Source organism: Euleptes europaea, chromosome 2, assembly GCF_029931775.1.
Source record: "Euleptes europaea isolate rEulEur1 chromosome 2, rEulEur1.hap1, whole genome shotgun sequence".
Lineage (NCBI taxonomy): Eukaryota > Metazoa > Chordata > Lepidosauria > Squamata > Sphaerodactylidae > Euleptes > Euleptes europaea.
In genome coordinates this window covers 19,974,202-20,000,507 of record NC_079313.1, presented here as the reverse complement: position 1 = coordinate 20,000,507, position 26,306 = coordinate 19,974,202, and the positions used below count along the sequence as shown (strand labels likewise).

General features: G+C 47.2%; 1 protein-coding gene across 1 annotated transcript in view; it reads left to right on the top strand.

Moving 5' to 3' along the window:
- CACNA1E (calcium voltage-gated channel subunit alpha1 E) overlaps positions 1–26,306 on the top strand; it is a 430,764-nt gene that overhangs the window by 178,956 nt on the left and 225,502 nt on the right. The window lies entirely within an intron of this gene.

Below are 26,306 nucleotides of genomic sequence, written 5' to 3'. Positions count from 1 at the left end.
CAATCACCTTCCCTTCCCCTCCCCACAACAGACACCCTGTGAGGTAGGTGGGGCTGAGAGAACATGACTTGCCCAAGGTCACCCAGCTGGCTTCGTGTGTAGGAGTGGGGAAGCAAATCCAGTTCACCAGATTAGCCTCCGCCGCTCCAAACCACCGCTCTTAACCACTACACCACGCTGGCTGTTTAAAGAAACCCCCTTCCAGTGTTTCAAGGAAATTGGACCAAGGTGTCCAATTCTACAGGCTCCAGAGACCAAGGTTCCCCAAGCCATTCGACCTGCAGAGATGTGAAATGGGAGGGGGAAAGGGAGGAAGGAGAAGGAGCTAAACAGACTTGCAGCTCTGCCGGGCTCTGCGCCTGGCTTGCACCTGCCAGGAGCTGCCCTTCCCAGGCCACTGCCTGGGATATTCAGAGAATCAAAGAAAAACAATGCAATTACTTCTACTGATAATAACCACCTGAAGATGAAAAACTACACAGATATTTTTTTTGGGGGGGGGACACATGAACACATGAAGCTGCCTTATACTGAATCAGACCCTTGTTCCATCAAAGTCAGTATTGTCTACTCAGACCAGCAGTGGCTCTCCAGGGTCTCAGGCAGAGAGGTCTTTCACATCACCTACTTGCCTAGTCCCTTTAACTGGAGATGCCAGGGATTGAACCTGGGACCTTCTGCATGCCAAGAAGATGTTCTACAAATTGAGCCATAGCCCCTCCCCTGAGAGGAGAGGTGTTTTTCGTAATGCCTAAGAATCTTGGATTTGTGTAACCATTCCAGCAAATCACGGAAGCAACCTGAAACAGTGATTTTTCATGTATATTTTTTGCACGGAAATTTCGCATTGCACACCTCTAAAAAAACACTTCCCGAGGTAGCTGTTTGACCTTGCTTTGTGGTAGGGCCTTCTCCAGTCAGAAGGTGCATCCAGTAGTGTTTATCAAAGAGCGTGAACCTGGGCCCAGTTCCTGTGTCTTGCGCCCCCCTCCCCGCAATCCTGCATCAACCATCTGTTCCACAGCACAGCATTCAGAGATCCTTGTATGCAGTTGTTTCATACAGCCTGCTGCTGTTTGCAGAAATCTGTGGATTGGGGTGCTAATCCCACACCGGTGTTAGCAAAGGTGATACGAATAGGATATCTTGGCTCTCTCATGAGGAACTGTCATTTAAACACAGCGAATGCTCCTCTTGCTCTCCTTTCTTCCCAAATTACATGGGGATGAATGGGTAGAGTTCAGTCTACCACACATTGACTGATAGAGGGAAGCAGACCTTGCCTGCATATACTCCCAGTAATGGGTTTAAATTGCAGGCGGAAAGGTACTGGCTGGATATTAGGATTTTATTTTTTTACTGTAAGAGTTGTTCGGCAGCGGAATCAGCTACCTAGGGAGGTGGTGAGTTTCCCCTCACTGGCAGTCTAAGCAGAGGCTGGACAAGCACTTGTCAGGCTTGCCCTAGGCTGATCCTGCATTAAGCAGGGGGTTGGACTAGATGGGCTGTATGGCCCCTTCCAACTCTATGATTCTAGCATCCTGGGTAAGCCTAGAACTTTGCACATGCACTTCCTCTGGGTTGTTCTGCATCACCAAACTGGTCTCTGCCCCCTAATACCAGAACTACTAGCATAAGGCTTGGCTGATCAGGAGGGGAGAATATCAGAGCAGCTCTTCTTGCAGAGACGGCTTATGTGACTGCTGAGTGGGTGAATTCTTGCGTGGGTACGACCCGAGTGAATGAGATTAGGATGTTGCTGCTTGTACAGTGAAGGAAAAAAGTATTTGATCCCCTGCTAAATTTGCCCGTTTGCCCTCTGACGAAGAAATGACCAGTCCATAATTTTAATGGTAGGTTTATTGTAGCTGTGAGAGACAGAATAACAACAGGAAAACCCCCAGAAACCCAGAAGACAAAAGTCAGAGATTGGTGTGCATTATAATGAGTGAAATAAGTATTTGATCCCCTATCAACCAGCCAGATTAGGGTTAGGGTTAGGGTTCTGCTGTCGACAGAAGCAATCAATCCATCAGATTCCAAACTAGCCACCATGACCAAGACCAAAGAGCTGTCCAAGGATGTCAGGGACAAGATTGTAGACCTGCACAAAGCTGGACTGGGCTACAAGACTATTGCCAAGCAGCTTGGTGAGAAGGTGACAACCCTAACCCTAACTGTCAACCTCCCTCGGTCTGGGGCTCCATGCAAGATCTCATCTCGTGGAGTTGCAATGATCATGAGAACGGTGATGAAGCAGCCCAGAACTACACGGGGGAAACTTGTCAATGATCTCAGGGCAGCTGGGACCATAGTCACCATGAAAACAGTTGGTAACACACTACGCTGTGAAGGACTGAGATCTTGCAGAGCCTGCAAGGTCCCCTTGCTCAAGACAGCACATGTACAGGCCCATCTGCAGTTTGCCAATACACATCTGAATGACCCAGAGGAGAACTGGGTGAAAGTGTTGTGTCAGATGAGAGCAAAATCGATCTCTTTGGCATCAACTCAACTCGCCGTGTTTGGAGGAGGAGGAGGAATGCTGCCTATGACCCCAAGAACACCATCCCCACCGTCAAACATGGAGGGGGACATATTATGTTTTGGGGGTGTTTTTCTGCTAAGGTGACAGGACACCTTCACCGCATCGAAGGGACGATGGACGGGACCATGTATCGTCAAATCTTGGGTGAGCATCTCCTTCCCTCAGCCAAGGCATTGAAAATGGGTCGAGGATGGGTATTCCAGCATGACAATGACCCAAAACACACAGCCAAGGCAACAAAGGAGTGCCTCAAGAAGAAGCACATTAAGGTCCTGGAGTGGCCTAGCCAGTCTCCAGACCTTAATCCCATCGAAAATCTGTGGAGGGAGCTGGAGGTTCGAGTAGCTACTCATCAGCCTCGAAATCTTACTGACTTGGAGAGGATCTGCAAAGAGGAGTGGGACAAAATACCTCCTGAGATGTGTGCAAACCTGGTGGCCACCTACAAGAAACGTCTGACCTCTGTAATTGCCAACAAGGGTTTTGCCACCAAGTACTAAGTCATCTTTTGCAAAGGGATCAAATACTTACTTCACTCATTATAATGCACATCAATCTCTGACTTTTGTCTTCTGGGTTTCTGGGTTTTTTCCTGTTGTTATTCTGTCTCTCACAGCTACAATAGACCTACCATTAAAATTATGGACTGGTCATTTCTTCGTCAGAGGGCAAACGGGAAAATTCAGCAGGGGATCAAATACTTTCCCCCCTCACTGTAGATGTTTGTATATAGATGGCAGCACTGTAACCTCTTTTATTTGTCCCTGAGGAAATGGGAGTTTAATGCAAACCATCAGTCGGAGGTTTGAAAAGATGCAGAGCTTCTGGTCTCTATGACAACGAGCCATGTGGCTGCACGGGCGTGTTCTGATATACTGTCAGAAGTTTCGAGCATGTGGAAGAGTAAGATTCCCAAGAAATCCTGCCTTCCGTTCCACCCAACCCTCTCCTTAGTCCCCGTATTGAGATTTCCTTGGCAATATTAGAAGCCTGGACCCAAATCGCCAGACTTTGCAAATTTCCCAGTGGATGCCTCTCTAATAATTCAGGATTCCTACCCCCCACCCCCAGTTTTTGATTTTCTGGTTCTCTAGAAACAAAGAATTGTCTAATCCTCAGGATCATGTAGAAAATCTTGAAGGCATGACCATTGCAACAAGGTTTAGAAACACTTTCGAAAACCAAAAGGCAATTAAAAAATAATCAAACAATATGAATCTTACAGCCCATTCTTGAATGGAGTGCATTTGGTGGGGCGGGCGGGGGGAATCCAATCCATGGAAACTCCCCTCTTGGCCACCGGCGGGAGGTTTTTGGGGTGGAGCCTGAGGAGGGAGGGGTTTGGGGAGGGGAGGGACTTCAATGCCATAGAGTTCAATTGCCAAAGTGGCCATTTTTCTCAGGCGATCTGATCTCTATCGGCTGGAGATCAGTTGAATTAGCAGGAGATCTACTGCTACTACCTGGCAGTAGGGTTGCCAACCTCCAGGTACTAGCAGGAGATCTCCTGCTATTACAACTGATCTCCAGCCAATAGAGATCAGTTCACCTGGAGAAAATGGCAGCTTTGGCAATTGGACTCTATGGCATTGAAGTCCCTCCCCTCTCCAAACCCCACCCTCCTCAGGCTCCACCCCAAAAACCTCCCGCCGGTGGCCAAGAGGGACCTGGCAACCCTAAGCTACAGAAAATAATGTACCATACATTTTAAAGAAATTGTTTAATTCAAACCAGATTCAGTATTTCTATTTTTAATTATTCCTGTGATTTAGTTTGATTCCAGTGGTTAATGAAGGGGGATGAAATATTTAAAAATGTATATATTGTGACTGCCTATCCCCTTCCCAAAATGTTCTGTTTGCAGGAATTTTTCCCATCAATGTTTTATACTGTATTTTTCTTAACAGTTTATCAATGTCAGCTGCTTTTTCTTGTGTCCATCCATAGGCAGGAGGCATTCTAGAAGCTGGAAATAAATTCCCTAATTAAATTCCCTAATTAAGTCTTATTGATGGCAATACCTTTTGGCATAATGTTTAAGAGCGCTATGCCAGGATCTTCTTTTAATGTCATATGAAGAATTTTTCTTAGCAAAGCAAATACCTGACTCCAAAAGGCTTTTATATTGGTCATTGCCACCAAATACACATAAAAGATCCCAGATATCTTTTGCACCTCCAACATTGATTTGATACTGAAGCACCATTTTTGCATGGTCAGTTTTGATACTTGCTGAAAGCTCTTTTTTTAAAATGCGACTTTAAAAATGCCTTTTCACGGTCCCGACTCAAAAGGAGAAATTCCACACCCACTTGCCTGCTCCTTTGTTCCTGTTTGCATAGCCATTAGCATATGCATAGCTAACCTGCTGGTTCCTTCAGGGAGATTCTTCGTGGCAAACACCAAAGGTCGTGTTAGATGGGCTCTTTTGTAATGCGAAGCAGGTATGCGCCAGCTTCACAGTCACTTCTGGAATGACGGTTCAGTGTGAAAAAATTTTTTTAAAAAATGCGGGGCAATTCAGCCAGGAACGCGCTGCTAATTATCATGCAAAAATGGCCAAGGAAATCTTCCACTTAACCTATCTGGTGTCAAATACCACCGATACATGAGTTTAGGAATATTGTTCCTTATTGCAATAGTCACTGAAATTTTTAATACCTTTGTACAGCCTATTCTGTTGATTTTCAGATATTTCTATTAGCAGGTCCCTTTCCCGTATTTCAATATAGGAGTTTTCAGTTCTGCATCATCAAGTGTATCACAAATAGTTTCTACTAACAGTTTCCGTTTCTCAGGATTTATTAATGCTAACTCAGACCCATTGGGAGATCTAATTTCTGCTTCCCTTTCCCGCCTTATATTGCCTCAACCTGAGAAATGGAGGAAAAGAGAGAGGAGGGAGAGGGCAGAGACTGAAGACACTGAGAGCTGTACATCTTAGATGAATTAGTATTAGGGTTGCCACCAGTGAGGGGTGGGGGAGGGTTGCCAGATCCAGGATGGGAAACTCCTGGAGAATTGGGGATGTAGCCTGGGGAGGACAGGGACCTCAGTGGGGTACAATGCCATAGAGTCTATCCTCCAAAGCACCCATTTTCTCCAGGGGAACTGGTATCTGTAGCCAGGAAATGAGCTGTAATTCCGGGGGATCCCCAGGTCCACCTGGAGGCTGGCATCCCTAATTAGTATTTTATGTATGCCTCTACTCTTTGACCCCTGAGCCCTGCTTCCAGGCACATGTGCTCCTTCCCTTGAGCCCACTGAGCTCCTCTCCTTGACCCCAAAGTCCCTACTCCTACAGTAAGACCAGTAAGATCTGTCTAAGAGTAGGGCCCACTCCTTACTAGTTTAATGCCTTCAATAGTTGGCAACCTTTCCCTGTATCCTGCTGAGAATGTTCTGTAGACTTGAATGGGCATTGAATGAATCTAGGGTTGCCAGGATCCCAGTGGGGGTGGGGAATTTCCCACCTCTATCTCCTTTTTCCCACTCTTGCTTTCAGCAGTAGTGGGGGGGGGGGATTGAATGGCTGTCGGGTCAATGGTATGACATCCCACTTCTCTAGGAGTTTCTGGAAACTCAATGGTTTTACCATAGAATACCTGGTGATTCCTCGAGAGCCATGATGTCATTTCCAGGTTTGCTCTGGAAGTGATATCATGCCATTGCCAATGTCCACCCCCTATATCCCCCCTCCCCGTGTTCCACTGGTTTCCTGGCTGGTCCTGGCAACCCTAAATGGAGCTGGTGTCACATTTTGCTGTTGCACTTCTGCGAAAAAGATTTCCAGTCCCTTCTCCGCATCCTGTCGCTTTACATTCCTGCTTGTTAACTATGTAGTACCACATGGTCAACTTTTGGACTATTAACTTTCCAGAGTGGACTTTCCGTTCTTTTTCTGTCCTTCTGGCCTGGGCTTTCTTGCCAGAATGAGCTCTGGCAGGATCATTTGCAGAACATCTTGGTCCAGACGAACTTGGATGTCGCATCCAAAGATCAATGAAGTGCCCTGAAGAGCTGTAATTATGCCTTTCGGAGTAAACATAAATAAGCAGCTACAGCTGGAGCAAATCAGCAGGCGGGATGGCTGAAATGTTCCCAGGCAGCATCCAGTGTCTGCGTAGGTCACACAGAAGCATTCAAGCCTCTCGATTATTAACGTCTGGGGATCGTTCAGTGCAGCATCAATGTCCCAGCTTGGTGCTTCTGGTTTTGGAAAGTGCTTTCTTTCAGAAGGAAAAGAAAGAAAATCTTTCTCTATTTCCTCTTGAGGAAAAGGGGGTATTACGCAGTCTCCTGGCCAACTTCGTAATTACGCCCTGCCTAATTACTTTCTCCTGGATGCGGTATTCTTTTGCGTTTCCTCCTTTCTGAAAACGGCTGCGGATGGTTTCCTGAACCTATTTATTTATCCCCATTTTTGTACCCTGCCCTTCCTCCAAGAAGCGCGGGGACAGCACGTCTCGTGGGGGGTTACCTCCATTTATTCTCACAATGCCTGAGAGGGAGGTAAGGGGGGCGAGAGTGTAGAAAGGCAGAAAAGACTGAGAACGGGAGAGGGAGCGTGGAAGGCACGGCGAGGCAGAGTTAATGTTGGAGGTGCTTTCTGTTGAAAACTGTCGTTTCAGTTCATTGTTCTAAAAAGAGAGGTGGGAGGGAGTTGTGAATTAGACTAGCTCATACAAAATACGTGCGAGCGACTTGTCCAAGGCCGCAGCGTGAGCTTCCTTCCCACCCCAGGTGCCCCCCTCCCAGTCAAAAGTCAATACACTTATCTAGGACTGCCAGCTTTTAAACTGGCCCCCTTAGCTTTCTTTTAATATCCAGTTTGGTGCGCAAGCAATTATCAGCCAATGTTGTTTAACTTCATGAAAACCTTCAATTGCCTGTCCCCACTCAGTAAACCTCTGTTTAAGGGACAGGGCTTTTTATCCCCTTCCTGGTTAATTAACAACTTTATTATCAACAGGCTAGGCTATCCTCCATACGAGGGCCAAAATACACAATAGGTGTGACAGCATTCGGGTCACGGGTGCTTCACCTGACTTTTATGATCAGGGGAACTCACCTTCAACGTATTCCGTTGCTCCATTTGGCTAAGGGGGGGGGGGGTCAGGCTTCCCTCCTGCACTGTTTTCACCAATGGAAATGGCCATGGAGGGGAGAAATGTTTGTCCCTTCCGTGCGTCCATTCTCTGGAACTGGTTGGAATAATTCCTAAACGTTGCAGAAAAGGAGTCAGAAAAGTGCTTGAGGAATTCTTCAAAAGTAAACCTAATTTATTCTATTATTTTGATTTTATTCTGTCTCCCAGGCACCATCCTAACCAGAGTTAGACCCTTCTCAGTCCATTGAAATAAGTGGCCTTGTACGGATGTAACTTTGGTTAGGATGCACTGTTATTACCTAGGAGAGAAGAAGTAGAGTTGGTTTTTATATGCCGACTTTCTCTACCACTTAACGGAGACTCAAACCAGCATACAGTCACCTTCCCTTCCCCTCCCCACAACAGACACCCTGTGAGGTAAGTGAGGCTGAGAGAGAGTGACTTGCCCAAGGTCACCCAGCTGGCTTTGTGTGTAGGAGTGGGGAAACAAATCCAGTTCACCAGATTACCTCCGCCACTCATGTGGAGTAGTGGGGAATCAAACCCGGTTCTCCAGATCAGACTCCACTGCTCCAAACCACCGCTCTTGACCACTACACCACCCTGGCTCTCTTGCTGTGGCAACAGCTGATGTATGCAGTATCATAATCTGATGAGTCTCTCCATAGAAACACAGACCTGGAAGGTACCTCAAGGGTCATCTAGTCTAAGCCCCTGCACAATGCAGGAAATTTACAGCTACTCCTCCAAATTTACAGCTACTCCAATGCCCCAGAGGAAGACAAAAAACCTTCAGGATCACTGGGCCTTTCTGGCCTGGAGAAAAATTCCTTCCTGATCCCAAAGGGGCAATCGCCTGTGAGATCAGAGACAGCAGGGGATCCTGTGAATTTTTCAGGTTTATTCTACTTGAAAAATTTCAATTATTCAGAAAAGCCGAATAATTTATATTCGGATTTTTCAGACTTCAGAAAATTTCTGGGTTTAAAAACCCGAACCTGAAAAATACCGGGGGGAATGGTGCACATCCCTAGCACTGACTCATCCCTTCCTGTCCTCCCACTCAGGAGCTGCCTAAGGGGATTAACGCATGGGCAGAATGTTCTTGGTTCGCTCCTCCCTTATCTCACAATATTTTATTCCGAGACAGGATAGTCAAACGCATGACGCTAGTCCATCCCACTATAAGTCCGAAGCAAGTAGCTGCTGGAGGCTCCCCGTGCGTTTGAGCCACCCATATAATGTGGGATAGTAGTGGAGTGATCGCCGTGTCATTGCCCAAGGATTGGCTGAGGGGTTATCCAATCAAAGACCGATTCTCCCCCCCCCTTTTTTTTCTTGGGACACCAGCGTTCCGGTATACCATCGTGATGGTGTGAAGCACCCCCCCTACTGGGCTGGTCGGGGGGGCGTCTGTCTGGCCTGGAGAGGGTCGGGGCTTGAGGCGCCTCTTCAGCCTCAGACCAGTCCGAGGGAGAGTCTGAGCTTTCCTCTCCCTCGGAGGCTACCGGGTGGCTCTATGCTCAGCCAGCCTGGGTCACAGCCTGCTTCCTCCCTGGCTACTCTTCAGACCAGAGACGCTCCGCCCCTTCCACCCTCTGCCCTCCCCCCAGAAGTCCATAAAAGGAGCTCTCCTTCCCCGTCACGTCACTTCCCTTCCTAGCCAGCAGTGCGGCTCGCACCTGCCCCGCCCTTGCTCACCCGCAGCTCAGCTGTTTGTCGGGGCTGGGAACTTGAACAAAAGGAGGTTAGTAGCGGGCTAGTCGTGTGATTACACGCACGCCGGCGTTGCGGTAATGTAGTGAAATTAAAAAAAAAGTAGTGGTTTAGCACCGAAAAGATAGCTAGAAACCAAAGACTGCTTAACCCGGGGTTTTTTTTTTGTTTTGTTTTTTGCTTAAATCGTGCCTAAGGTGGGTCCGATGCGCTGCCCTCAGACGGTCATGCGTTTAGTCCACGGGAATTCTCTACTTTTAAGGCACAAAAGCGAGACAAATTGGCCATGCGTTAAACCCCCAAGTTCCTAGAATCAGCATTGCTGTCAAATGGCCATCTAGCCTCTGCTTAAAAACCTCTACCAATGATGTAGAAAAGGGACGAGGAAACGCTGTGTCATGTGAGTGAGGGTTCCTAGATGTTACAGCAAGAACAGGGGAGTGTGTGGGGGAGGGTACCCAGTGGTTTGAATCTGCTTTTAAAATGGTAACTCTGGAAAACACAGATGTTTGGCCTAATGGCTAGTGTGAGAAACCCAGGTGCAAATCCCAGCTCGCCGTGAAATTTAGCCAGTGTGGTGTAATGGTTAAGAGCAGTAGTTTGGAGCGGGGGACTCTGATCTAGAGAACCGAGTTTGATTCCCCACTCCTCCACATGAGCGGCGAAGGCTAATCTCGTGAACTGGATTTGTTTCCCCACTGGCCCTAGAAGCTAAAATGACTAAACTGAGGCTATCGTATTTTGGTCACATAATGAGAAGACCAGAGTCACTGGGAAAGACAGTCATGCTAGGAAAAGTTGAAGGCAGCAGGAAAAGAGGAAGACCCAACAAGAGATGGATTGACTCAATAAAGGAAGCCACAGCCCTCAATTTGCAAGACCTGAGCAAGGCTGTCAAAGATAGGACGTTTTGGAGGACATTGATTCATAGGGTCGCCATGAGTCAGAAGCAACTTGACAGCACTTAACACACAAACACACACAATCCTTTGGTGAAAGGAATCAGTTGTAAGCCTTTCTGATCTATTAAAAAGTTCTCTGATTAATCAGAAACAAGAATTTCCCAAAAGGTTAACTATTTAGAAGCATTTATGAAAACTGGGGAGAGCAGGTACAATTGCAGAAGCACTCCCACTTCTCTTTCACATCAGAGGGGAAGCCTCTTTGAGTGGTGCCTCTGGCCATTATCCAAAACCAAGGGTTTCTTACTGCCGGCATGGTGTAGTGGTTTGAGTGTTGAACCAGGGGACATGAGTCCAATCCCCACTCTGTCATCAAACTCACTGGGTGGCCTTGACCAGTCATTTTTGATCAGCCTGAGAACTGCAAAGGAATCAAACAGAGGCAGGGCTTTTCCAGTGGTGGCACCTCAACTTTGGAATTTCGTCCCCTGTGAGGCTCACTTGGCACCTTACTTTCTTTTAGGCGCCAGGCTAAGGGGTTTTATCTTTCAAACTTTGTATGGTCTGTTTCTGGCCCAGGGATCCTTTTATCCTACATGATTTTAGGCTGCTAAGTGTGTATTTTATGCTGTTGCTAGGTCCTGGCTTGGTTTAATCACATTGGCCTGTGTTGTTTTTATTAATGGTTTTGCTTTAATGGTTTTGTTTTATTAGTTATCAGATGCCTTGAGTAGGTCTCTGGAGAGGCATCATAAATAAATGTTGTGAGGATAAACTGGGGCAGGGGTGGGGAGAGCGGTGTGTACTGCCCTTAGCTCCTTGGAGGGAGCATTAATATGCAGGTATAACCTACTACAATCATGTAATTAATCTGAGGTCTTTTAATTAGGTGACAGCCCAATTATTTCATTTTGTGCCCTTCCCTATAGCTGCATATCAATGCCTGGACATTTAGGCTTGTGATAATTCAAATGTTTTGGAGGACTTCCTTTTCCTCAGCCCCTCAGAGAAGTGAGGGTGTGCCACATGTTGCTCGAGAGAATTATATGTTGCTTGAAATAAATTTAATTTCTGAATCGGTGCTGTGCCTCCTTTGTGGCTCTGTTAATGAACATTATGTCCTGGGGAAGATGCTCTAAGCTGGCCCCAGCCCCGGCAAACAGACTCTAATGAATGCAATTTAGACCCACTCAGACGGCAGGAGACCCGAAACACTGCATGGCCGCAGCTGAGCTGCAAATGATAGAATATCGTTAGTGAGTTGGAATTGGGGAACTCCCACAAAATCCTGAGAATCTCAGATTCTTTTCATATGAAAAGGCAGCTTTTCTTGTTCATGGATTTTTGTTAAAAATCTAGGAGGTACAAGGATATATGGACACTCAGTAGTCATGGCATAGCACATGAAACTGCCTTATACTGAATCAGACCATCGGTCCATTGTCTACTGAGAGAAGAAGAAGAAGAAGACTTGGTTTTTATATGCTGACTTTCAGTACCTTTAAAAAAGAAGAAGAAGAATCAAACCAGTTTACAATCGCCATCCCTTCTTCTCTGCACAACAGACACCTTGTGAGGTTGGTGAGGCTGAGAGAGCTAAGAGAATTGTGACTCGCCCCAAGGTCACCCAGCAGGCTTCATGTGGAGGAGTGGGGAAACCAACCCAGTTCACCAGATTAGAGTCTGCCGCTTATATGGAGGAGTGGGGAATCAAACCCAGTTTTCCAGATTAGAGTCCACTGCTCTTAACCATTACACCACACTGGCTGGCAGCAGCTCTCCAAGATCTCAGGCAGAGGTATATCACACCACCTACTACCTGGGCCTTTCAACTGGAATGCCAGGGATTGAACCTGGGACCTTCTGCATGCAAAGCAGATGCTCAACCACTGAGCCATAGCCCCTCATGTTCTTGATTTCCATGCCTTCCAGATGCACATGAGCTAGGGTTGCCAACCTCCAGGTACTAGCTGGAAATGTCCTGCTATTACAACTGATCTCTAGCCAATAGAGATCAGTTCACCTGGAGAAAATGGCCGCTTTGGCAATTGGACTCTATGACATTGAAGTCGCTCCCCTCCCCAAACCCTGCCCTCCTCAGGCGCCACTCCAAAAACCTCCCACTGGTGGTGAAGAGGGACCTGGCAATCCTAACATGAGCCTAATTTGGATTGGTACTTGAGCCCATAGGCCAGGAGAGGATGCATAAGCCTCCTCCAACCTTATGTCCCAGGTTACAGCTGTTTGCCTAAATGTGGAAATTTATGCATACTGATGGCTGCATGTAAATTTCCTGGAATGGGGAAAAGATGGGCTCCCCGCAGATATTTCAAGTTGGGAAAATGGCAGGAATGAAGGCTGGAGCACTTTCCCCATAAGGTTGCCAACTCTGTTTTAGGTAATTTCTGGAAATTTGAGGGGTGGTACCTGGACAGTATAGAGTTTTGGGAGGAAGCTCAGTGGGGATGTGATGTCACTCTAGCACTTCTGTTTTTCCTAGTTTCCTAGTCTGCCCTCTGAAGAGGCCATTTTCTCCAAGGGAATTGATCTCTGTAGTCTGGAGATCAGTTGTAATTCCGAGAGAACTCCAGGCCTTCATCTTTGGTTGGTAAACCTCTTGACCTGTGCTGTTGTAGGGTTGCCAACCTCCAGTTCACCTGGAGAAAATGGCTGCTTTGGAAGGTGGACTCTGGTCTTTTATTAAGACGCTTAGGGCTGTTTAGCTTGGAAAGAAGGCAACTAGGGGGAGACATGATAGAGGTCTATAAAATGATGCATGGTTTGGAGAGAGTGGATAGGGAGAAGTTTTCCCCCCGCTCCCATAATACTAGAACGCGAGGTTATCTGCTGAAGCTGGAGGGTGAGAGATTCAAAACAGATAAAAGGAAGTATTTTTTCACACAACGCATAGTTTGTCCCGGGACGGGCCAGCTGGCCGGCTCCCGGGCCGACATCTCTCCCGGACCCACAGCCCCGGGCCCAGGCTTACCCGCTGGAGAAGCGGAGGGGGTACAGCCTGTCGCCCAGCCCCCCCCCCCAGAGAATCGGGGGAAGCCAACGCTGCTCCTTCTCTCTCCCCCAGGTAGCCGATCAGATGGGGCCCGGCAACCCAGGAGCGGAGCGGCGGCGCCGCAAATCCCGAGGCCCGGCGCAGCCAGAATGACGCGGCCGCACAGACTCCGCCCCCCACAGCTGTTGAGCGGGCGGGCGCGGCTGGGGTGGGGGAGAGCGGCCGGCGCAGCTGAGGCCGATCGCCGCAAGACGCTGGCAACGCCCGGCTGGGGGGGGAGCACGGGGGCGGGACGGGGGTGTGGGGAAAAGGGGCGGGGCCTCTCTGGCTGGAAAAGGTGATAAGGCGAGAGGGGAGCCGTGGCCAGGGAGGAAGCCAAACGGAGGTTGTGAGGAGGCTGCGAGAGAGGGAGCCGACAACCTGGCAACGTCCGAGAGGGGAGAAAGCTCTGACTCCCCTCGGACTGGTCTGAGGCCGAGGAGGCTCCTCCGCCCCCACCCTTGGTCCAGGCAGAGACCCCGGGGGTCCCAGAAGCCCAGGAGCGGCGTGACATAGTTAAATTGTAGAACTCCCTGCCCCAGGATGTGGTGATGGTTGCCAGTTTGGAGGGCTTTAAGAGAGTGGACATATTCATGGAGGAAAGGGGTATTCATGGCTATAGTTAGAATGGATACTAGTCATGCTGCATACCTATTCTCTCTAGTATCAGAGGAGCTTGCTTATTATATTAGGTGCTTTGGAATACAGGCAGGATGCTGCTGCTGCAGTTGTCTTGTTTGGGGGCTTCCTGGAGGCACCTGGTTGGCCACTGTGTGAACTGACTGCTGGACTTGATGGACCTTGGTCTGATCCAGCAGGGCCTTTCTTATGTTCTTATGTTCTTATTCATGGCTGTTTCACTTGCCGTCATCCCTCCTACAACTTTGGGTCTTTGTGCTGATTATGCTTGCCCTTTCTGACCATCAGAGGTTGCCTCGCTCTCCCCCTGCGTTTCCCCACGTCTTGCCCACATTTTCAGGGAACTGTTTTATCTCTAATTTATCTGGGAGAACTCCAGGCCTTCATCTTGAGGTTGCTAAACCTCTTGATTTGTGCTGTTGTTGGGTTGCCAATCTCCAAGTGGTGGCTGAAGATCTCCCGCTATTACAATTGATCTCCAGGCGACTGAGATCAATTCACATGCAGAAAATGGCTGCTTTGGAAGGTGGACTCTATGTCATTATACCCCATTGAAATCCTTCCCCTCCCCAAACCCTGCCCTCCTCAGGCTCTACCCCCAAATATCCAGGTATTTCCTAACCTGGAGCTGGCATCCCTGTCCGTAGGGCTTTTTGAGATAGGGTAAATGCCAAGCAAGGACTGGCTGTTTCTGAACCAGCCACACAAAATCACCCCAGCAAGTGTTCTTGTTGGATAACTGCAGTTAACTAGGAATTTGGGAAGCTTTGCTGAGAAATTCATTGTGTCCTGTCAGACTCCCAAGTTCTTTCAAGTTCCTCAGATTTTTTCCCCTGAGAATGAGGATCACTCTGCAGTCATCTTCGTCCTCTTCCCTCCCTTCTCACTAGGATTGCCAGGTCCCTCTTTGTTATCAGTGGGAGGTTTTTGGGGTGGAGCCTGAGGAGGGCGGGGTTTGGAGAGGGGAGGGACTTCAATGCCATAGAATCTAATTGCCAAAGTGGCCATTTTCTCCAGGTGAAATTATCTCTATCAGCTGGAGATCAGTTGTAATAGCAGGAGATCTCCAGCTAGAACCTGGAGGTTGGCAACCCTACTTCTCACTCAAAGAACTATTAAGGACAACTGGATTAAAACAAACTCTAGTTCCCTGTGACAAACAGGTACAGGCACCCAGGCAAGTTTGAATGTTCCAGGAATCTATATCCTGGAAAAAAATGCAGTTTATTCAGAATCCTGATTGGTAGGGATTAAATCCAGGGGCCTATATTAATCTGGTCAAAAAATTGTCCTATTGGGGTGCCAACCTCCAGGTGGTAGCTGGAGATCTCCTGGGATTACAACTGATCTCCAGGCAACAGAGATCTTTTCACATGGAGAAAAAGGCTGCTTTGGAAAGTGGACTCTATGGCATTATGCCCCTCTGAAGTCCCTCCCCTCCCTAAACCCTGCCCCCCTCAGGCTCCACCCCCAAAATCTCCAGGTATTTCCCAACCCAGAGCTGGCAACCCTATGTCCTAGGATTCTTTAGTTGGAGCTCTGTGGTGGAAGCTGGGGGTGAGGAGAGGGAGGCTTCTGAGCAAACATGGCAACAAGCAATACTTGTCCATATCTTGGCTTAATTTAAGCTTGTTGTGATGCCGGAATGCAGCCTTTGGATTTTGTTTTAAGTGAAACCTGGTGACAAACCTCCCAAAGACATTTCAATAATTTCTTATCAAAACACTTTTGGCTTGCTTGGAAATTGTTCATATGCTTTGACAGAAAACCTCCTAATTCACTTGGGATTTTGCATTAGACAAAATGTTGGTAGCAACTTTGTTAATCGATTGTGAAACCATTAAAAGAAGGGCGTGGAAAAAAGCAACTTCCCTGTCCCAACAAGCAGTACAATTACCCTTCGTCCACTGTATAAAAGATAGCCAGTCACACACTCTCGACCAAACCTATCTGACAGGGTTGTTGTGAGAAATGGAGGAGAAGAGAACAGTCTTGAAGAAGTAACCACAGAGGGAGCTGGTGGATCAATGTAAATACTGATATGGGTCATTTTTAGTCTATTCTGTCTAGGGCAGTGGTTCTCAACCTTTTTTTTGACCAGGGACCACTAGGACTTTTTTGTTCGGTGCAGGGACCCCAAGGTTCAAAATAAAAATTCTGAGAATTTGAAAATAAACTTTAATCATAACTGTTAGTTAAACATTAAACTTAGAATAATATTTGAATACGGTATGTATTTTTATAATAGAGAACTTTTAATTGAAAATATTAATTTATTATGGGTTTATAACTTTGTTTTGCGGACCTTAATTTAGTTCTCGCGGACCCCTGGGGGTCCACGGACCCCTGGTTGGGAACCAGTGGTCTAGGGGGAGCTGTAATTTGTTTTCTACGTTTTGGAGAATTGCAAATGCTCTCCCCTCCCCACCTCTTGTTGAGTTTCTTTTCTGCCTGTCTGTCTCTGCTACTTGGAAGGCCTACAACTGGTGAATGTGTTCCTGTTGTTGCAGTGAGCTGTACAGAATGTAACGGTGAATGTAACGGTCTGGGTTGTTTTCCCAGTTCGGCTCAAAAACAAAATTGGTTGAGGGTAGGGTTGCCAGGTCCCTCTTCGCCATTGGTGGGAAGTTTTTTGGGCAGAGCCTGAGGAGGGCGGGGTTTGGGGAGGGGAGGGACCTCAATGGCATAGAGTCCAATGGCCAAAGGAGCCATTTTCTCCAGGTGAACTAATCTCGATCAGCTGGAGATCCGTAGTAATAGCAGGAGATCTCCAGCTAGTACCTGGAGGTTGGTAACCCTAGTTGAGGGGCCCATTTGTTTCATCTAGCAGGGCTCTTTTTACACTCTCGTGCGTTCACTGTGTTGACGAAAAACAAGTTTTGTTTTCCAGCTCTTTTTCTGTTCCTAGTATTTTGTTCCCTATGTAAAACAAATAGATTCAATGAAAGAGAAGTGACTGGTTCTTTTCAGCAATACATCAACTTTTAGAAAATCCAAATTGTCCAGACCTTGCTGCTTTTGGCACAAACCCAGCACCTAATACAGTTGACGTTGTCTCCAAAAGGAACAAGCAGGACCGAATTTCCATTATTAGCTTCTTTTTGGCATAGTTTGACATATTCTTTCACTTGTTATTGCCTACTCTTTGAACCATTCTTGTATCTGGTGGAGCCGCAAAGACTAGAATTACTGGTTTGGAGGCCCTAGATCTATTCTAGACCAGGGAGATACTTAAATCTGCCAGTAGTCAAAATGAATCTTCTTTAGGCTAGGGTTGCCATTTCACTACCGGGGAGGGGGGATTCCCTGCTCTGAGCCTGGCCACCTTCATCTGGCCAACAGGGGGATTTACTAGCTGCAAAGACAGGCCAGTATCGACATGTCAATGTCATTTCTAGAAGTGACATCATCACATTGCCGACAACCATGGGGACATGCTGGTATTTGGCCAAGCCTCTATGGTAAAAACGGCTTCTACTATAGAGTTTTTGCCCAAATACCAGCATGTCCCCTCAAACGTCAGCAATGTGATGACATCATTCCCGGAAGTGACGTCAACGTGTCAATGCCAACCTGCCTTTGCAGCTAGTAAGTCCCATCCCCACCCCACCCCGCCGGTTGCCCGGGGATACCTAGCAACCATAGTTTGGGCTGGGACCCCATGTGATTTTTGTGGTCATGCTCTGGTGCATTGTAATAATGTGATATGTGCCATAGCAGTTGTAATAGCAGGAGATCTCTAGCTAGTACCTGGAGGTTGGCAACCCTATGACGCATGACAATGTGGTGAGGTAAGGCTGAAAGGGAGTAATTGGTCCCAGATCAGCCAATGGACTTTATGGCAGAGTGGAGATTTGAGCACACATCTCATAAAAAGGTAAAGGTCCCCTGTGCAAGCACCAGGTCATTACTGACCCATGGGGTGACGTCACAACTCGACATTTACTAGGCAGACTTTGTTTATGGGGTGGTTTGCCAGTGCCTTCCCCAGTCATCTTCCCTTTACCCCCAGCAAGCTGGGTACTCATTTCACCGACCTCAGAAGGAAGGAAGGCTGAGTCAACCTTGAGCCGGCTCCCTGAAACCGACTCCCGTCGGGATCGAACTCAGGTTGTGAGCAGAGCTTGGACTGCAATACTGCAGCTTACCACTCTGTGCCACGGGGCTCATCTATGTCTCATAGGTCCTAATATAATGCTCCAACCACTGCACAATACTATCAGGAACCCTGTCCCTGATTGCTATGCCAGTGTGCTCCCAGCTCGCCTGGTTGCATTTTGCTTCAGTTTCCTATCTCTGTCCGCCCCCAATCCTATGCTTGACTTAACTGAGTCTCTGGCAAAAGCAATGAGGCAAAAGTACTCCCTTGAGGGGCTTTGTATATACTCTTGTTAAACAGGGCTGCTCCCCGTGCAAAACAGCTGTGCGGCACATGTAGCTGCTTTGCACGGACAACAGTCCAGTTGAAATGAAACACCGTGTGCATGCGGAGTCCCTCGGGGAAACACTGCTGCCTCTGCCAACATCACATTTAAATCAGGCCTGTAGCAAAAAAAGTGACACCATGGATGCTTCCACTTGAGGCAATTCTCCATGTAGCTCTCATTGCTGTAGTCCAAGCACAGGTTTTCCCTATGTTTTCCCTTGGAGCCCTGTGGCGCAGAGTGGTAAGCTGCAGTACTGTACTCCAAGCTCTGCTCAGGACCTGAGTTCGATCCCGACGGAAGTTGGTTTCAGGTAGCCGGCTCCAGGTTGACTCAGCCTTCCATGCTTCCATTATCGGTAAAATGAGCACCCAGCTTGCTGGGGGTAAAGGGAAGATGCACTGGCAAACAAAGTCTGCCTAGGAAACGTCGGGATGTGACGTCACCCCATGGGTCAGGAATGATCCGGTGCTTGCACAGGGGACCTTTACCTTTACCTTTTTTCGATTCCTTTTTGCTACCATTCCCCCCCCCCTTGTCACAGGAAGGCTTTGGGGTCTTTTAAAAGAAAATAAATAATAGCTAGGTCACTATAGCATTATAACGATCGATTGAAACAATGTACTACTCCCTAGGTTTTTTCAAAGATACGTCTCTAACCCTTTTCATTGCAGTTATAAGGAGAAATGTGCAGCTAATACCTTTCCCCTTATAACTGTGCAATGAACACAGTGAGAGACTTACTTTGTAAAAACATGAGTTTATTTACTTCAGCTATACCCCACCTTCTTCCTCAATGGAGACCCAACACAGACTGCATCAATCTCCTCTCCTCATTTTATCCTGTGAAGTAGGGTCAGCTGAGACTGTATGACTAGCCCATGGTCATATTGGGGTAAAAAATCTCAACTTTACATATACACTGATGCGATCTTTGCTGGCAGTGACAGACCAAGAAAGGGACCTTGGGGTGGTAGTGGACTGCTCGATGAAGATGTCAACCCAGTGTGTGGCTGCTGTGAAAAAGGCAAATTCCATGCTGGCCATAATTAGACAAGGAATAGAGAATAGAACTGCTGCTATCATATTGCCCTTGTACAAATCTATGGTGAGGCCACACTTGGAATAATGTGTCAGCAGCACACCTAAGAAATGGTATTGCAGAGCTTGAGAAGGTGCAGAAAAGAGCAACCAAAATGGTCGGGGCTAGAGCAACTGCCCTATGAGGAGTGGTTAAAATGCTTAGGGCTGTTTAGCTTGGAAAGAAGGCTGTTAAGGAAAGACATGATAGAGGTCTATAAAATTATGCATGGTTTGGAGAGAGTGGACAGGGAAAAGCTTTTCTCCCTCTCTCATAATACTAGAACACGAGGTCATCTCCTGAAGCTGGAGGGCGAGAGATTCAAAACAGACAATGCATAGTGTGATGTGGTGATGGCTGCCAACCTGGAAGGCTTTAAGAGGGGAGGGGACATGTTCATGGAGGATAGGGCTATCCATGGCTACTTATCAAAATGAATACTATTTATAATGCATACGTATTCTCTACAGTATCAGAGGAGCATTCCCATTATCTTAGGTGCTGTAGAGGAACACAGGCAGGATAATGCTGCTGCAGTCGTTTTGTTTGTGGGCTGGCACCTGGTTGGCCACTATGCGAACAGACTGTTGGACTTGATGGGCCTTGGTCTAATCCAGCATGGCTTTCCTTATGTTCTTATGTGACCCAGAAAGCTTCCATGGCATCGAGCAGGTTTGGACCCTGGGCTCCCAGATCCTAGTCTGACACTCTAAGTACTACACCACAGTGACTGTGCTGGGAACAAATAAACTGTTTCCAAAAATTGTCATAACATTATAGTGCTATAGCGATATAGCTATTGCCAGTACTTAAAAAAAAAAAAATCTGGAAAAGCCCTCTGGTGTGTGGGAAGAGAGTGGCAGTCATGGGGTCTGACATAAGGAAAATGGCCTTGATGGGTCGTCACATGCCAAAATGCACACCTTTCCATCCAAAGGGACCTTCACTGTGGTCTCTAAAAAGATGGCACCAAACCAGAGTGGGTTCCACATGGGGGTGTAAAATGGTGCCCCTGGTGCAGTTGCAGATAGGGTTGCCAGGTCCCTCTTTGCCACCAGTGGAAGGTTTTTGGGGCAGAGTCTGAGGAGGGTGGGAGGGGAGGGACTTCAATGCTATAGAGTCCAATTGCCAAATCAGCCATTTTCTCCAGGTGAACCTATCGGCTGGAGATCAGTTGTAATAGCAGGAGATCTCCAGCTAGTACCTGGAGGTTGGCAACCCTAGTTGCAGAAGGAAGCAGGGTAGAGGCATGTGGAGGAAACATCATATGGATACATGAAGCTGCCTTATACTGAAGCAGACCTTTGGTCCATCAGAGTCAGTATTGTCTACTCAGACTGGCAGCGGCTCTCCAGGGTCTCAGGCAGGGGTCTTTCACATCACCTACTTGCCTAGCCCCTTTTACTGGAGATGCGTGGGATTGAACCTGGGACCTTCTGCATGCCAAGCAGATGCTCTGCCACTGAGCCACAGCTCCTCCCCATCCATCCCTGTGGGGCTTGCTGCTGGTACCGCTCCTCCTAACCCCCTTTCCTAGGTTTGCTAACCTCCAGGTACTAGCTGGAGATCTCCCGCTATTACAACTGATCTCCAGGCGATAGAGATCAGTTCACCTGGGCAAAATGGCCACTTTAACAATTGGACCCAATGGCATTGAAGTCCCTCCCCTCCCCAAACCCCACCCTCCTCAGGCTACGCCCCAGAAACCTCCTGCCAGTGGCAAAGAGGGACCTGGCAACCCCTTGGTTATGTTGGCCTGGCCTGGCAATAACAGCTGGTCCTCAGCAAACACTGTTTTAATTTATTTTAAAAACCCTGTTAGAGGGCTAAAAAGGAGGGGGGAAAGCACAGCCACTGCCTCTTTTCCTCTTTAAGATGGAACAAGGGTGGTTTATCTTCCCTCTGCTTAATGGGGGAAAGTTCTGTAAGCCCAGAGAGTTTTGCGGCAGCTCCTAAAATAAGCGGTGACGTGCTATCTTCCACATGGGGGGAGATCCCCATGTGGAAGCAGCCCAGCTTTGGACAAGATGGCGGGAAAGCTGTGGGAGACACAGAAACAGGATTAGTAGGTGATGGCTTTGTGAGGATGGACCTGAAAGCAGTGTTGCTGTCAGGAAACCCAACCCCCTATGTGGAGGTGTCGTTGGGTTGCAAGTTCTCCTCTCCCCACAACTTTCCCAAAAATAGCGGCAGGGAACTCTGAGCATGAGGACACTGCATCGCGACACACTTTGCCTTTCCAAAATGTGACAGGGGAGAGGCAAAGAGCCAGAGGAATTGTGGGGATGGTGCTTTTGGCAGCAGGCACCTGGAACGTGTTAAGGTGTCATTCCCGCCTTGATCTGAAAGGCTTGAACAGGAGGATGGGCTCTTTTAGGTGCCAAGACCAGAAAATTACCCACTGGCAGGTAACTGTGTCCTTACGCCTTGTTTCAAAGGAGAAAGTCAATTAAATACCCCCTTTTAGCCTGTGTTCACGGTGATAAAATGAAATCTGACCGTCTCCGTTTTAGGAGCTCTTCTTTCCTTTTGCCCCCATTTGCGCTAAGCCTTTGAAACAAAAGGCTAATATTATAATTAAAGGATCAGTTTGCAAGCGCTTCTTTGTGCTTAAGTCCTTCCTTCTTCCCGCTTGGCTTTCTTGCGCTGGCTTCTGTCTCGAGAGAGCGTTCCTCAGCTCCTCCAAGAGGTGTGTGATCTGACTCTGAAATCTCTTGGTGTGTGTATGTGATTTGCTCAATTTACATTATTATTTTCCCGTACCAGATTTAAAAAAAATATTTTTATTGGTTTATAGTATTACATAGGGATACAGGAAAAAAGAAAAGGGAAAGGGAAAGCATTAGCAAGAAAATACATATTTCTACCCCCTTATAAAATTCAAATTATCATCATTTGTTAACATAATATATTTAATCGTCAACTTAACTTTCAAAACGTTTATAAGATTTTATTGATGTTTTTTAGTTTTAATAAATTCATAGAAGGCGTGCCATTTGTCTTTATTTAATCTTTAAGTATCTATCTGTAATAGTTCTGTTAGATGTGCCATTGTTATGAATTCATACGCTTTGTCAATCCAAATGTCAATTTTTGGTATTTTATATGTTTTCCACAGTGATGCTAACACTGTTCTTGCCGCTGTTATTAGGTATTTTAATACGATCTGTTGGTCTTTACTGCATTCATCTGATATTTTCCTCAGGAGGAAAAGTTTAGGGTCATATGTGATAGGTTGACCAATTATTATTTCTATATTCTTGTGAATTTTCTTCAAAATTTTTTGGACTGATGTACACGTCCACCAACAGTGATAGAAGGCACCCCTAGCTTTGCCACACTTCCAACATAAACCGGATGTTGAGCTGTTCATGTTCTGGATATCCCCGTATCAGTTTTTGATGCATGGCAAATGAAAAATAACATTAAGTTTGAGCAACTAATAACAAAAAGCGCCGGAGACACACGTGCGTGGTTTCAGAAGCGGAAAGGGATTTGCTGGCGGCGCACCACGTATGCCAACTAGGATAGGGAAAAGGAAAATTCTAACCCGAGAATCGTTTATCGAGAAAAGAGGTGGGTGATTTAGAGAGGAAAACTGTCCCTAGACCCCAGAAAGATTGTGTGGGGTGAGAGGCACGAACACCAAAGCTGAAACGTTGGTCTGATTGGTCCCGGCAGGGGTCACGTCTCCCGATCCTTCAAAGAGCATGATTTTTTTTGGAGAAGATGCGATGAAATAATGTGTATACATCACTGAGTTTGTGTGCATGTGTGTGGTGTGTGTGTGCCATGCACTGGAATAAGCAATGTAATAGGAGGAGGAGGGAACATATTTTTTTGAAAATCCCAGTTGCCATGGCAACTGAGACCTCGCGATGAAATGAGTGAAGGAAGCATCCTTGTTCAGCTCCTTGTGAATTGGAGATGCAGTCAGGAGTAGCTTAGGAGGTAGGGAGAGAAGAGGGGGGCAGGAGAGAGAGACTCTTGCTAGGGAAGTTTTTACTCCCAGTGATCTCTCAGCATTGGTAGTAGATGGGATAGATTTGAAGTTCAGGTTCAAATTTATTGCGTATGGCCAAAGGCCAATACAATCTAAAAACACAATAAGTCCAGGTAACAAGCACTAGAGAGCCAGCACGGTGTAGTGGTTAAGAGTACTGGTTTGGAGCGGTGGACTCTGATCTGGAGAACCGGGTTTGATTCCCCACTCTTCCATATGAGTGGTGGACGTTAATCTGGTTAACTAGGTTGGTTTCCGCACTCTTACACATGAAAACAGCTGGGTGACCTTGGGACAGTCACACTTTCTCAGCCCCACCTACCTCACAGGGTATCTGTTTTGGGGAGGGGAAGGTGATTGTAAGCCGGTTTGATTCTTCCTTAAGTGGTAGAGAAAGTCACCATATAAAAACCAACTCTTCTTCATTAATAATAATAGGAAAGAGCGTGCTTTTCAGAACCACCAAAACTTGTAAAATACTATTATTAGAAGTTAAACATTCAGCATTATCTAAAATCTGACAAACTAGAATTTGACTAACAGACTTTATAATAATCAGCAAAACCAAACAGAACTTGAAATTAAGATTTTGTGGTATCAACCTCCTGTCCACAGGATTTGCAGTTCAATGATTACTACATTGGGTCAACCTGGCCCAAATTTTCTTTGCCGCTAGAGCAAAGAGGGCGACTTTATAAGAGACCGCTGGCTCTGTGTCTGAGATAGGATAGGGAAAAAAACCAGGAAGTGGATCAGGTTTCTTAGAAAGCGGTAAGTGGACCTAGATAGTGAATTTAAGAATTCTGATATATTGAGGCTCTGATGCCACCCCACTCCTACATATAGGGTTGCCAGGTCCTCTTTGCCACTGGTGAGAGATTTTTGGGGCAAAGCCTGAGGAGAGTAGGGTTTGGGGAAAGGAGGGATTTCAATGCCATAGAGTCCAATTGCCAAAGCAGCCATTTCCTCCAGGTGATCTGATCACTGTCGGCTGGAGATCAGTTGTAATAGCAGGAGATCTCTAGGTAGTACCTGGAGGTTGGCAATCCTACCCACACATTAGGGTTGTCAACTGTGGGTTAGGAAATACCTGGAGATTTGGGGAGTGGAAACTGGGGAGGGAGTAGGGTTGCCAGGTCCCTCTTCACCACCGGCAGGAGGTTTTTAGGGTGCAGCCTGAGGAGGGTGGGGTTTAGAGAGGGGAGGGACTTCAATGCTATAGAGTCCAATTGCCAAAGCGGCCATTTTCTCCAGGTGAACTGATCTCTATTAGCTGAAGATCAGTTGTAATAGCGGGAGATCTCCTGCCACCACCTGGAGGTTGGCAACCCTAGGAGGGAGGGGCTTAGGGAAGGAAGGGACTTCAGTGGGGTATAATGCTATAGAGTCCACTATCCAAAGCAGCCATTTTCTCCAGGGGAACTGATCTCTGTCATTGGAGATTAGTTCTAATTCCAGGAGGTCTCCAGGCCCCACCTGGAGGCTGGCAACCCTATTTCCCTGAACATTTTCTGTGAATGAAACAAAAGATCCTTTGAAGTCGTCCCCCCATCTATATTCAGTGCTCAAGTGGACATCCATATTCAGTAGTCTGATCTGGATGTTTTGCACTTCTGTAGAGCTCTCCCTTTGAAGGTCTCAAACCTCCTATACACAACTTTGTGTTACTTTTTTTTTTTGCCCTGGGGAATGGAAATAACAATATTGCTTGATGCTCTGTGAATAATTCACAGCAAATAAAGAGCACAAATAGATTCTAAACAGAAATCCTGTCAGATTATTCTCAAAGTACTCTTAGACTGCCACTGCTTAATATTTATTGAAATCTGTGGTCTCTCTTTTCCCTTAGGATGGGGATAAGGATGCTGCATTTTCTCATAAGACTTCACAACAAACCTGTGAGGTGATTCCCCCCCACCCAGAGTATGGGAGGTCAGGAGGCACCTCCACTTCACCAAGGCCCTGGAAATGGTGTTCCTACTTGGGGGGGCGGGGAGACAGCAAAGGCTGCAGTCAGTCAAATTCAAGGGCTGAAACTAGGGTTGTCAACCTTCAGGTGGTGGTTGGAGAGCTCCCACTATTACAACTGATCTCCCGGCGATAGAGGTCAGTTCACCAGGAGAAAATGGCTGCTTTGGCAACTAGACTCAATGGCATTGAAGATCCCTCCCCTCCCCAAACCCCACCCTCCTCAGGCTCCGCCCCAAAAGCCTGCAGGTATTTCCCAACCTGGAGCTGGCAACCCTAACCGAAACTGAGAAGAAGCCACAGCTTAATTGTGGAGGGGGTGAGCAGCCATGTCTTCCCAGCAGCCAACTTGGAAGAAGGCTGGCGTGAGGGTTGCCCTGTCCAAATTATGTCTCTATCAAAAAACTGAGTCTACAGTAGGGTTGCCAGGTCCCTCTTCGCCAGCAGCAGGAGGTTTTTGGGGTGGGGCCTAAGGAGGATGGGGTTTGGGGAGGGGAGGGACTTCAACGCCATAGAGTCCAATTACCAAAGCGGCCATTTTCTCCAGGTAAACGGATCTCTATCGGCTGGAGATTAGTTGTAATAGTGGGATATCTCCAGCTAGTACCTGGAGGTTGGCAACCCTAATCTACAGGATGCTCATGAGAGAGGAAAGGGAAGGGCACAGCTCTGAGAGCCACCTAAAAGAACCAGAAGGGAGAGGCTGGGGAAGAAGGATCTCCACAGCTTCTCCCGAATCCTAAAAGGGAGAAACTGGCTGAGAGGCTCATCCTTATCTTCCTTGTGAGGTAGGGCTGCCAGTTGGCCAGTTTTCCACTGGCACAAGTTTTCCCAGCTTCTGAGTGGTTGCCACAAGAGATTTCTCT